Raw genomic sequence first — 14,391 nt, forward strand, 5'->3', positions numbered from 1 at the left:
CAGAGAATGGACAATGAGGTAAAGATGCACTTGGTGGTAGAATGCTAGGAAGTTGCAGACCATGAGGTATTAGATGCGGAGGCTCCTGGGGTGGTAGGTGAGGACATGAGGAACTCTATCCCTGATAAGGCTGTGGGAATATGGTTTCAGTGTGGGAAATTGAGGAAATCAAAGCGAGGGCAACATCAGTGGTGGAATTTCTTATCTTTGTATCTGTCCTCCTCTCTTTTAAAGGGATTGATGGTAGGCATTGACGCAGTGGGCTGAAGACACATGTTCTAAATGACTCTAAGACTTTATATTAGGAATGGTGCTGAAAACGTACCCATATGGATGGAGGGTGAAGGTCTCAAGTTTGACCTTGATGTATCTTACAGTAGATTAGCATAATCACCCAATGTTTACCAAACTTTACCAACATGGATAAAGACTATTTGGATTAGCAACCACAAATGGAGAAGTATCCCAGAATTACTGAGGACTGTCAAGGAATGAAAATAGAGTATAATAATCTATTAATAGCTTTAATTAAATATGTAAGCCATATTTACTACATTTAAACATTTGCCTGCTTGTTTCCTATTTAATTGATTTGTTTAATTGAGTGATTTGTTTAATATTTCCTCACATTCTTAACTGATTTCTTTGACCTGTATTGATCTGTTATGGTTAACTGAAGGTCATCTAGGGATATTAAAAATTAATACTGCTCAGAGTCACTCTAAAGCCTGCCCTGTGTAGCGATGCCTAAAGGCTGCTTAGAACTGCTCCTCTGTGTGTGTGCGTGCGCGCGTTTATGCTCGGCTTTCAGTGATACAAGATGCAATGCAGGCTGTTATCTGATGGAGTTTCAGTCAATTGAGAGCAGTCAATAGGCAAGTCTACATAGAAAACAGTAAACCTTTTCACCGGCTCTCGCCCTCTCCCTGTTTCTGTGTAATACAGTGAATTAGGGTGAACAAAGAATGTTCTCTTTACCAGGTGCCGAGAGGTGCTGAACTGATCAGAAAAGCCTTTTTTAAATCAAACTTTTAGAAGAAGGGCACATGTTAAGAGCTCGAAATTCTTTAATTCATACATTTTGAACGTTTTTGTGATAATTGTGATGTGAACTTAGTGCGATAAAATATTGAGTGGCACAGTTTTCGTTTCCTCCGCAGTCTGCTTCCTTTCTCTGCAATGTTATGCAGGCAGTCCAAAACCACCACCCCCCCCCCCCCGCCCCCCAGCACCTTAAACCAAAGGGGTCATTCTTCAATGGGTCGCCTGATAACATTGTGGCAACTTCAAGAAGTGTGCTCGATTAAAACAGCACAAGCCGCAGAGTTGACTGGCCTCCACCTGAAAAGGTGGGGGAGGGGAGAAACCAGTCCAGTGGATCAAGCAAGGAAAAATGAAACTAAGCCTGGCACTTTGTAATTGAGTAAAAGCCCCCTTAACCGGGGAGTAAGCACAGAGCATATTAACTTCTCTTCCTGTCGCCTCCTCATTACTGAATATACACGACATGCAGAGTTTGTTGATTGATTCAGTTACAAAGTTTAGATTCCTGAAGTGAGGCAGAAGACAGCCGTGTGGACAGAGAACAATAAGGGCTAATTAAAGGCCTTCCGAAAAAGTACATCTGAATTCAGGGAGCATGAAATAATAGTGGAAGAAGGGATGTTTTTTTTAAACTCTGCATCATGCATATGCAAGCATATCCTGAGTAAGAAGGTCTGGCTGTGCGTCAGATGAGCAGTACAAAAGATCGAGGCTTACAGAAACAGCTGTATTTCAATGCTAGTTGAACAATCGTAGGAGCTACGGCACAGCCATGTTCTGGCTGGATCTGAAGTATTCCTTCCAAAAGCAAAGTTTATTGTGTGGGATATAGTCTACAGCTGTTGAAAGGTAGGAAGAGTTACTGTATTCTGTGGGTTGTTCTCTGTTATGCTGGGACGGTAGCGTGAATGAAAGTGGGGGATTCCGATGGTTGGAGCTGCAAGAGGGAATCCTGTCAGCTCATCTCTGCGGCCGGGAACCTTGATGGGACTGTTAACAAATGTCATGAAATTATTCAGTTATTTTCAATTCGTTCTTCGTCCAGCTTCGTGAATCCTGTTGCACTTATTGTGGAGCTAGCTTAGGAGTTACTGACTTTCTAATGTAGTACTTTTCTTGTCCTGCAGCACTATTCCTGTAATCTGCTTTTATATATATGGTTATCTAATTACTCCTTGATAGTTCATTTTTTCCGGTTACATTCCAATGCATATACAGTACAATTGGCAGTAAGATTTATTTTAAGATACTATTTATTTATCAGGATTGAAACAAACTTTTATATTTATATAACTAGTAAAAGCTGAACCATATCAGCAATGAAGTTACTGAGAGAAATACTTCCTAGTATTAGTTTGTAGCTGAGCAATCTGAGCTCATGATACAGTAACACAACTAATGACGGGATCAGGGCAAACTGCCTGAAATAGATTTTGTTTGCTCAGTGGCTGAGATTTCTTGAAAATTTACTCCAGGCCTCCAGATTGCTCTCTAATGTTGCTAATTTCAGCCTGTGGAACAATTTAGTCAATCTGGGATCTTACTACTACTGAGTTAAATGAAATATTCAAAGGCAGAAGTCTAGAATAAAAAGTAAATTTGCCTGAAACAGAAATAATACTAATAAAAATAACCCACTTTAACCATATTATGGTGCTGAATTATTAAAAGGAAAAATGACACCAGTGCAAGGAATCGTTATTTCAGGAGATGAAAAGTTTAGTCAAAGACATGGGTTTTTGATCAAACTCTGACTTAAGTGCAGAGTTTAGTCAAAGAAATGGGTTTTTGGGAGGTTCATTGAGGGAGTGGGATAAGATGACCACAGCCTAGAAGTCATGACCAGTAGCAGTGGGCAAAGTGGTTATGTATGAATACAAGGCCAGTAAAGAGGAGATGCAGAGGTATCGAACTTTTCACAGGAAATCATTTTAACATTTACCTCTTTGAGCTTTGTCTTCCAGACTTCAGTGAGCCGAAAGTCTGGCTAGTAATCCACTGAACTGGCATCATTCAGATGTACAGGAATTCATAAGGCCTGTGTGTCAGCCATTCATGAAAACTTTGGATGTGCACAAGACAGGAAGGATATTAAAACGATGCCACAAGCCTATCAAGTAGAGTTTGAGCCCATAGCATTTTCACACTAACTTAGCCATGTGTGAATTCAGGAGAATCTTCCCAGCTTTCCTTATTACTTTGGCTGTCATAGGCTTGTCATGAGCACTTCAGAAAACATGTACGCAGTTGCAGCATACCGCACAAACACACATCCTGTGTGTAACCTGTTGGTAACCCAAACAGTCCTCAAGATGGAAATGTGCACCAGTGATATATTTAAACCAAAACAGGCCAACCAATGGTAGCCTGCATAACCAACTCAACCACTCAAATTTCTCTGCTAGATGTAATGATATTGCTGCCGGCTGAATTGTCACATCATGACCTTTGCACCATCAATGGGGACGGGAGAGGTTCCGGAGGATTGGAGGGTGCGGATGTTGTTCCCTTGTTCAAGAAAGGGAGTAGGGATAGCCCAGGAAATGAAAGACCAGTGAGTCTTACTTCAGTGGTTGGTAAGTTGATGGAGAAGATCCTGAGAGGCAGGACTTATGACCATTTGGAGAGGCATAATATGATTAGAAATAGTCAGCATAGTTTTGCCAAAGGCAGGTCATGCCTGATTGAATTTTTTGAGGATGTGACTAAGCACATTGATGAAGGTAGAGCAGTAGATGTAGTGTATATGGATTTCAGAAAGGCATTTGATAAGGTACCCCATGTAAGGTTTATTGAAGAAAGTAAGGAGGAATGGGATCCAAGGGGACTTTGCTTTGTGGATCCAGAATTGGCTTGCTCACAGAAGGCAAAGAGTGGTTATAGACAGGTCATAATCTGCATGGAGGTCGGTGACTAGTGATGTGCCTCAGGGATCTGTTCTGGGACCCCTACTCTTCATGATTTTTATAAATGTCCTGGATGAGGAAGTGGAGGGATGGGTTAGTAAATTTGCTGATGACACAAATGTTGTGGGTGTTGTGAACAGTGTAAAGGGCTGTCAGAGGTTACAGCAGGACATTGATAAGGATGCAAAACTGGGCTGAGAAGCGGCAGATGGAGTTCAACCCAGATAAGTGTGAGGTGGTTAATTTTGGTAGGTCAAATATGATGGCAGAATATAGCACTAATGGTAAGACTCTTGGCAGTGTAGAAGATCAGAGGGATGTTGGGGTCCGAGTCCATAGAACACTCAAAGTTGCTGTGCAGGTTGACTGTGTGGTTGGGAAGTCATACAGTGTATTGTCCTTCATCAACCATGGGATTGAGTTTAAGAGCTGAGAAGTAATGTTACAGCTATATAGGATGCTGGTCAGATCCCACTTAGAGTACTGTGCTCAGTTCTGATCACCTCACTACAGGAAGAATGTGGAAACCACAGAAAGGGTGCAGAGTAGATTTACAAGGATGTTGCCTGAATTGGGGAGCATGCTTTATGAGAATAGGTTGAGTGATCTCGGCCTTTTCTCCTTGGAGCGACGGATGATGAGAGGTGACCTGATAGAGGTGTATAAGATGATAGATCATTATTGATCATCAGAGGCTTTTTCCCAGGGTTGAAATGGCTGACATAAGAGGGCACAGTTTTAAGGTGCTTGGAAGCAAGCACAGAGGGGATGTCAGGGGTCAGTTTTTTATGCAGAGAGTGGTGAGTGCATGGAATGGGCTGCCAGCGATGGTGGTGGAGGCAGGTACAATAGGGTCTTTTAGGAGACTCCTGGATAGGTACATGGAGCTTAGTAAAATAGAGGGCTATGGGTAACCCTAAGTAATTTGTAAAGAAAGTACATGTTAGGCACAGCATCATGAGCCGAAGGGCTTGTATTGTGCTGTAGGTTTTCTATGTTCGATGTTCTTTATCTGTGGCCTCACAGCAGTTGGCAAAACCATCTCACTGTTGTCCTGAACCTCGTACATCTGTACAGCTTTCCATAAGTTGTAAGCTCCTAAGGGAGCTAGGGCTTTACTCTTTGGAGAGAAAGAGGATGAGAGGAGACATGATAGAGGTATACAAGATGTTAAGAGGAATAGATAGGGTGGACAGCCAGTTCCTCTTTCCCAAGGCACCACTGCTCAATACAAGAGGACATGGCTTTAAGGTAAGGGGAGGGAAGTTCAAGGGGGATATTAGAGGAATGTTTTTCACTCAGAGAGTGGTTGGTGTGTGGAATGCACTGCCTGAGTCAGTGGTGGAGGCAGATACACAAGTGAAATTTAAGAGACTACTAGACAGGTATATGGAGGAATTTAAGGTGGGGGGTTATATGGGAGGCCGGGTTTAAGGAAGGGCCAAAAGGCCTGTACTGTGCTGTACTATTCAATGTTCTAAGTCAGCGTGTTTCTAAGTTGGGGTTGAGGCTTTATAAGGTATTCATCAGACTGCACTTGGAGAATTGTGAGCAGTTGTGGACTCCATATCTAAGAAAGGATGTGCTGGTATTGCAAAGGGTCTAGAGGAGGTTCCCAAGAATGATCCTGGCAATCAAAGGGTTAATGTATGAGAGCATTTGATTACTCTAGGCCTGTGCTTGCTGGTAGTCAAAAGAATGAGGGGGAATCTCATTGAAACCTATTGAATATTGAAAGGCTGAGACAGAGGGGACGTGGAGAAGGCACAGCTTTAAAATAAAAGAATTTCTCTTTAGAACAGAGATGGGGAGGAATTTCTCTGGCTAGAGGGTGGTGAATCTGTTGAATTCATTGCCACAGATGTCTGTGGAGGCCAAGACATTGGTTATATTTAAAGTGGAGTTTTGATAGGTTCTTGATTAGTAAGTGTGTCAAAGGTTACGGGGAAAAGGAAGAAGGATGGTATTGAGAGGGATCATTAATCAGCTATGATGGATTGTTGGAGCCACCTCAATGAGCCAATTGCCCTAATTCTGCTCCTCATGTACTGTGGAAATTCAAATCCATTGTTATAAGTCACTTCTGATAATGCCTTAAAAGATGACTGAAACAGCTTAAGTAGATGATTTAAATGTATATCCTGACCATACAAGATAAACTATAGATTTCTGTCATTTACATATGGCCTTTAATTCTTTGTTGAGCAATTTGGAACATCTTAAAAGAAGTGTGTCACACCAGCAGCATGACCTCAGCATCCAAACTTCAATTCAGGTGTCATTGTAATCCAACTGGCCTGCAATGGGCAGACATTGGGGCTTGTTGTGAGTATTGGCCAAAGGGAAAAGGAAGTCCCAGCATTCCTTGTGATTTTTCCCAATTTCTCATTTTAGTTGAGAAGCTTCTAACAATGTAATCATGGTAGTTCTGTGGGGGAAAATGCAACAACTTTTTGTGTGAAAAATGACTATCTACTGTCACCGTCCATTATTTGCACTTTAAAATGTTCCTGAATTACCAGTTCTATGTTGAATTGGAATGTGATTGCAATAATTGTATAAATTTTCAAACTTAATCAAGTGAGGTAATTTCAACTGGGGATTCATTCGGCCATCACAATTGTAAAGAAGCAATGAGTGCCTGGAATGTGTTGCTAGGTATAGCAGTGGAGATAAGTATGACAGAGATGTTTAAAAGATCTTCTTAGACAGGCACATCAAAATGCAGAACATGGAGGCATATGGACATTGTAACAAAACTAGAGTTTAAGGCCTAATGGACTAACCTCTTCAGTTAGTCCATTAGGCCTTAAACTCTAGTTTTGTTTACAACACTATGGGCCGAAGGACCTGTTTCTGTGCCATTTTGTTCTGTGTATAATGTTTTAAAAGTCTCCAAATCTATCTTGCCAGAGAGATGAAAAAAGATCTTCACTTTGCTCATCTCATTTATTTCAATTAATTGCTCCGGCAACCTGCTATTCCACTCCAAGGTAGTATCAGGACTGCAGCAACTGTGGCTGGAGGAAGCTAGTAAGATTTTCATTCAGTAGTGTCACAGAGTAATTGGTGGATCTTGGTGGAGTACTGGCAGAGAGACCGGAGAAAGATGCTGTGAGCTTCCCTTGTTGATGAAGACAGATAGAGCAGTCACTGAAAGGAAGGGCTCTCCATGGCAGAGTACGTACATGGTGTGTAAAGGGTAGGTAAATTTCTTTCATACTCATGACTGCTGCCCTTCTTCCAGACAAAGATGTGCCACTCAATTACTGATGACTGTATCATTAAATGAGCCGCCAGTTACAACATTAAGGAACTGTTAAAGGGTTGAAAAGAAAAAGACCATTAATAATGATTCCCTAAAAGGCAAATCGCAGGTATAAGGCAGCTTTGGCAGCAATAGCACAATCTGCCTCAGATTCGCCCAGCTGTCTGTAATTTCTACTTTTGCATCTTCTGCAGATGTTGTCAGATGTGTAGCTATCCTTAAAAAAAGCAGAAGTGTTGGATGCACAATAACAAAGTGAAAACATTAAAGACAATCTTTCCCTGTGCTCAGCACTTATTCCAGGTGAAAAGTGAGGGAGGGAATGCCCTCCTTTTGCACTGTGCCCAGGCCTGCAAATGCTTCTAGCCCAGGGCAAATTGTACACCCAGTCTAACCAAGGCCACCAAAGTTTCAGTAATCCCACAGAGTGACTGTGAATTTAAGTCTACGCCCTTTTTCTTAGACTAAGCAAACTAGAAAGGAGAGCCAGGAAAATGCGCCCCAAAGTTTTTTGTGAGTTCAGATAACCTCATTCCATTTCTGAATTATTTGACAGTTCTTAGGCAGCCCCTTTTGAGGTGGCTGATGAGACTAAAGGGAAACACAGAGACTTGTCTATAGGTGGGTCAAGAGGTGCTTTTGATGAGATTTTGAGTTGGTAGTTTGGGTGGAGGTGTATTATTTACTGTGGGGTTTGTGTGCTTTGGCTCAGTTTTCTCAACATTAACTCAAATGCCCCTTCTCCAGTTTTGAACAGTCATGAACCAGGGATTCCTTGGAGTAGTAACGGATCTTCCGTTTTTTTCAAGGAGAGTTTGAGAACTTCCTTGAAAATTTTCTTTTGTCCATCTCTTGCCCTAAAAGAGCATGGTGAAGAGTCCTAAATCTGAAACTCTTCCAACTTTCAAAGTAATAATGTTAATACCTTTATGACTACATAATTACTGAATAAGAGACTGGAATCCTATCTGTTGCATTTTTTTTCACTGTGAGAGTTAAGCTTCACTACCAATTAGCATTTAGGCCACTGGAATAAACTGCAAGATAAAATTTATATCTGTACAAACAGAGATCTGCAATATTATTTTGAAGGTTTCATGTTAAAATAACCTTAAAATTCTTTGTGATGTCAGGGCGGAAACAGATTTTGCTTTGGGCTGTTCATTGAATGATGACTGCTGATAGAAATAATGTATTTACATTCAGCCAGAGGTAATTTTGTTACTAAACTTGCAATTCCAGCTCTTTCTTGCTTTGGGTAAACATGCATGACACTCAGTTAACTTGTGCCAACCAAAACAGCTTTTAATGATGTACCTGACTGATTGAACAGAAGCAGCTGGGAACTAATCAACTGTCAATTTATTAAAACAGCTTTTTTTTTCTTCAAAGCTTCTTTCCCTGACTTTGGCTTTTCCTCATCATGTGATGTTAGAACAGAAAGATTTTTTTTGGCTTTCTTCGCTAAAGGTGTTGAATTTGTAATGTCGTACATGCTTCCCTGTAAAAGCAGTGTAAAGGAAGGGATTTAAGAGATTAGAAGCTGCTTGCCAATTGTGTTGAGAGAGCAGAAGGGATATTTCAGGAATGGAATAAATGTAGAGAGAACAAATCAGAGAAAAGGCAGATGCAGAGTTTGGGGAATTCAGAGAGCCTTCTTCTCATTAATACCACTGGGGGTAGGTATTGGAGCCTGAAGACACACATTCAAGTTTAATTATCATTCAACCATTTGTGAATACTCATGAATACAGCCAAATGAAACAGCATTACTTTGGGCCCAAGGTGCAAAACACAAAACCAACAGTCATACACAGCACAAGGCACATATAGCACATATAAGATAGAAGTAGACATATAGTCACACAACAAGAAAGTATATAGCCCAAGTCCCTGAGGAATGTATCCTGTAAATCGATGGCGCATGAGTGTTAGCGAGAACAAGCAGTTCTCAGCAGTCCGCAGATGAAAGTCAGAATGCGAGCACAATGTTTTAATAACAGCTTCTTCCTCTCCCCCATCAGATTTCTGAAATGCCAGTGAAGCCATGAACACTAACTCACTATTTTTCCTCTTTTTGCACTATTTATTTATATTGTAATTCACAATATATTTTATGTATTGCACTACACTACTGCCACAAAACATATTTCAAGGCCTACATCAGTGATAACAAATGTGATTCAGCTTCTGATTCTGGAAGAAGGGATTAAGGACTACTGGGTTTGAAACAAACCAGTAACGATGGAGATCAGTAAAATGGAAGTTGAGCAAAAGGCATGTTTATATGCTGTCTAACTCTATAATCACACCGGATCTGGCGATGCGTCCCTTCTCAATTGTACAGTAGGCATGCAGGATCAAAGTTACAGCTATACTGATACAGGAAGGAAGGTGGGGGGAGGATGGCAAAGATAAAACGTAATGTGAGTAGGGCATTTTGCCCCATTGTGCCTATTCTGCAACTTAATATGCTGTGGGTGATCTTCAACCTCAGTGCCACAATGCTGGACCAGCCCTTGATTCCTTTAATATTTTAAAATCTATCAAATCTTTGCCTTGAATATACTCAGCAACTGGGCCTCTTGGGGGTGAATTTCCACTGCCTTCTAGGTGAAGATGTTGCTTCTTATCTCTGCCCCCAAATGGACAGCCAACTCCAGGGAACATTAAGTACATATCTGTCCTCAAAACAATTCAATGTTCAAAGTAAATTTATTATTGAAGTGCATATATGCCACCATTTGCTACTCTCAGTTTCATTTTCTTGCAGGCACACTCAATAAATCCATAATAGTGAGTATAATTGAGTGCTACCGTTATGTTCTTTCTTGGTTTCGTGACTATCTGGAGAAGAAGAATTTCAGAGTTGTATATTTTGATGCTAAATTAATCTTTGAATCTTAATAGAATAATAACCATGATAGAATCAATGAAAGACCACACCAAATAGGTGTTCAAAAGACAGCAACCTGTAGAAATACAAAAATAAATAAATAATAATAATAATAATAAATAAATAAGCAATAAATGTTGAGAACATGAGATGAAGAGTCCTTGGAAGTGTGTAGGGGAACATTTCAGTGATGGGGCAAGTTGAGTGAAGTTATCTAAATTTACCTAAATTTCAATGGAATCTCCAGTTATTCCCCTACCTAGACTCAAGTGAGTACATGTCCAATCTGTTGAATCTCTGTTCATGCATCACACACCAAGAATGAATCTAATGAATGATTGTGTCACTTACAGAACTGCAGTTGAAAAAGCGGAATTAAACTTTTACTGGAGGTGGACATGTGGAAAGGAGAGATGGTGGACGGGTATTATTTGGTGAAATCAACAGCCGTAGGCTTTCCTGCTGATGGGTGGTCAAAACCTGCGCAGCTAAGAGCTTGGTGAATTCCAGGGGTGGCAGGTGGTGGGTGGTGAATTGTGAATTAGAAATTGAAAATGAGCAAGGAAAGAAAAAGTGGTGAGTGAAGGAAGGAAGTGGTTTGGAGAAGAATTGCTATTGTATCAGATCACTTTATGATTAATCTCACGATTAGCACTGAAAATTTCTGAGCCTTATTTTCAAATCCTTTTATGGTCTCACCACCTCCACATGTTCCATAACCTCACTTCCAACCCAGTCAATCCCCTCTCCAACTCTTCTGCTTTCTTAACCACGAGGATCTTAATTACGTTATCATTTGCGTCACCAGCTCTATAAACGGGAAGCTCTGGAATTCTTTACCTCCCCCTCTCTGTCTCTCTCTTTCCTCATTAAAGGTATTCTTAAACCCATTACTCTCATCAGGCAAAGATAAACACAGAAAATTATGGAAGTACCGAGAGTATTGGGTCAATTCCGATGAACGGTGCTGTCTGATCATTTTGGTAGTCCAGTATTTTCTACTATCATACAGTATTTGACTTTTGGATTTCTGCTCAACCTAACAGCATAACAGGCAGTAATGCTTCACTCCCTGCTGAATTTGATGCCCTTTATACACACTTTGAAAGGGAAAATAACCCTGCACCTGTGCGAATCCCCACTGCTTTCAGTGACCTATGATTTCTGTCTTGGAAGACAATGTCCGAAGAGCCTTCAAGAAGGTAAACCCTCTCAAGTCACCAGGTCCTGACAGTGTACCTGGCAGTATACTGAAGACTTGTGTCGACCTATAGAATGTTCAAGAGTATTTTTAACTTCTCAATGCTCTGGTCTGAGGTTTACTGCTGCTTCAAAAGGGCAGCAATCATTCCAGTGCCCAAAAAGAGCACGGTGAGCTGCCTCAATGACTATCTCCCGGTAGCACTTACATCTCCTATAATGAAGTGATAGAATTAACTCCTGTCTGAGGAAGGACCCTAGACCCACTGCAATTTGATTAGCGCTGCAACAGGTCTACAGCATATATAAACTCACTGGCTCATCACCACTCTGCTTTGGAGAACTGCAAGGCATAAGTCAGGGTGCTGTTTATCGTTTATGGCTCAGCATTCAAGACCATCAGTCCCTCAGTAATCAGGCTTCAAAACCTGAATCTGTGTGCCTCCCTCTGAAACTGGATCCTTAGCTTCTAGTCAGAGAAGACTATTGTCAGTGCAGATAAGTAAAAACATCTTTGTTTCATTGACTATCAACATAGGCACATCTGAAGGATGAGTACTTAGCCCACTGCTTCATGCTCACTCATGATTGTGTGGCTAAGCACAGCTCAAAAGCCATTTATAAATTTACTGATGACACTACTGTTGATAGAAAATCAGATGGCAAGGAGGAGGTTTACAGGAATGGGATGGACCAGCTGGACTAGCGGTGTTGCAACAACAGCCTCGTACTTAACATCAGCAAGACCAAGGAACTGATTGTAGATGCCAGGAAGGGGAAGTCAAGAGATCACTCTCCAATCCTGAAGGCTCGGTGGTGGAAAGGGTAATCAGCTTCAAGTTCCTGAGTGTCAACATGTCAGAGGATGACGTGAGCCAACACGTTGATGCAGCCACAAAGAGGGCACACCAGCAGCTGAGCCTGAAGAAATTTGAGATGTCACCAAAAACTCTTACAAGTTTCTATAGATGCATAGTGGAGAGCATGATGACTGGCTGCATCATAGCCTGTTATGTGATGGCTCTAATGCAAAGAGTCTTTGGTGATATACCAAGTCTCCTCAAACTCCTATTGAAAAGTAGCCACTGTTGTGTCTTCCTTGTAATTGCATCAATATGTTGGGCCCAGGCTAGATCTTCGGAGATGTTGGCATCCAGGAACTTAAAACTGCTCACCCCTTCCACTGTGGTCGCTTGATGAGGACTGGTGTGCGTTCCTTCGACATTAGCTTCCAGAAGTTCACAACCAATTCCTTGGTCTTCCTGATGTTGATGCAAGGTTGTTGTTGCAACACCAATCAACCAGCTGATCTATCTTGCTGCCGAACACCTCCTTGCCACCATCTAAAATTTTGCCAGCAATAATTGTGTCATCGGCAAATTTATAGATGGCGTTTGAGCTGTGCCTAGCCACACAGTCATAGGTGTAGAGGGAGCATAGCAGTGGACTAATCACATATCTTTGAGGACCGCCAGTGTTGACTGTCAGTGAGAAGGAAATGTTATTTTCAATCAAGGATCTAGTTGCAGAGGGAGGTACAGATGCCCTGATTTTAGAGCTTGTTGATTAGTACTGAGGGTATGATGGTGCCAAATGCTGAGCTGTACTCAATAAACAGCAGCCCGACGTACTGTAGGTATTGCTGTTGTCCAAGTGATCTAAGACTGAGTAGAGAGCCAGTGAGAGTGCATTAGGGTTGAAAATCTGCTGTAGACCTATTACAGTGGTAGGCAAATTGCAGCAGATCCAGGTACTTACTTAGCAGGAGTTGTTTCTGACCATGACCAACCTCTCAAAGAACTTCATCACAATTAATGTGAGTGCAACTGGGTGACATTTGTTGAGGTTTCTCCATGGGCAGACTGGTAAAAGCTTAATTTAATCTCTTCAAGATCTCAACCCACCAATTCTGGTCTTTTGAGTTTCCCTGACTTTGAAGTTGATTTTAATTTTTATCTGGGAGCTACGCTTCCAGATTTTGAAGCCTCCAGCCTGGAAGTCCCTCCTTAAACCTTTCCACTCTCAACCTCTCTTCCCTCTTCAAAGATATGCATGTGAACCAGTCTCCTTGACCAAGATTGGTCTTGGTCTTTTGCAGCTTGGTATCACTTTCTTTGTACTCTTACAGCACTTTAGGGGTATCATTTGTTCTGATGAAGAGAAGTTTTCAGTCTTCAGTTACAGTGAGTATTATGAAATAATTTGATTCCAAATATGAGAGAATGTAGCTGAATTTATGTTTATCAAAGACTAACTGAAAGGTGACAGGGTGGTACAGTAATTAGTGCTGCTGCCTTGCGATTTCACCTGACCTCCAATGAAACCCGTGCAGATTGTGTACGTGCTCATCATGACTGTATGGATTTCCCCTGGACGCTTCAGCTTCCTCCCACTTTCCAACGGGTTACTTGAGAACCGTAAATTGCCCCTTAATGTAGGTAAGGACCAAAATAGATCCAAGGGCAATTGATTGGCAAATGTAAATTATAGAGACAGAAGAAAATGACAGGGAGAATTAATTAATGGGATAGGTCCCTTGAGAGGTGGCAAGGTAGTGTAGTGGTTAAAACAACACTTTACAGTACCTGTGACCCAGGTTAATTTCCTGATGCTCTCTGAAAGGAGTTTGTATATTCTCCCTGTGATCACATGGGTTCCCTCCAGGTGCTTTGGGTTTCTCCCACAGTCTGAAGGTAGGTTGATTGGTCATTGTAAATTGCCCAGTGACTAGGCTTGGATTAAATCAGGCAGGGTTTGCTGGGCAGCGCAGCTTTAAGGGCTGGAAGGGCCTGTTCTGCGCTATATTTCAATGAATAAAAAATATAAACTAAAAGGCCTGATAGGCCACATGGCCTTTTATGTATTGTTCTAACATATACTGTATATTTTTAAAAAAAAACCTGGTCTAACCTTCTTCACTATTTCAATACAAAAGGAAAACCATTTCAGGTCAAGTCAGATTTTGATTTTGAACAGTTCAAAACTAGGATATCCTGGGGTCAAATATAAATTCATTCACCAGCAGGTGTGAGACGACAACAGGGTACTCAGGGTATTTGCATTTTCCAGGGTTCATA

General features: G+C 41.3%; 1 protein-coding gene across 2 annotated transcripts in view; it reads left to right on the forward strand.

Annotated features, from left to right (window-relative positions):
* The window catches only part of sulf1 (sulfatase 1), a 367,408-nt gene that overhangs the window by 47,927 nt on the left and 305,090 nt on the right, over positions 1-14,391 (forward strand). Inside the window, exon 1 of one of the 2 annotated variants that reach the window (XM_059982537.1) lies at positions 1,737-1,893. The exons of the other annotated variant lie outside the window; for it this stretch is intronic. The gene's annotated coding sequence lies outside the window, so the exon portion shown is untranslated. Of the gene's footprint in view, positions 1-1,736; positions 1,894-14,391 lie in introns of those variants that run through there. 2 annotated transcript variants of the gene reach the window in all.

This window comes from Hypanus sabinus, chromosome 1 (assembly GCF_030144855.1).
Source record: "Hypanus sabinus isolate sHypSab1 chromosome 1, sHypSab1.hap1, whole genome shotgun sequence".
Lineage (NCBI taxonomy): Eukaryota > Metazoa > Chordata > Chondrichthyes > Myliobatiformes > Dasyatidae > Hypanus > Hypanus sabinus.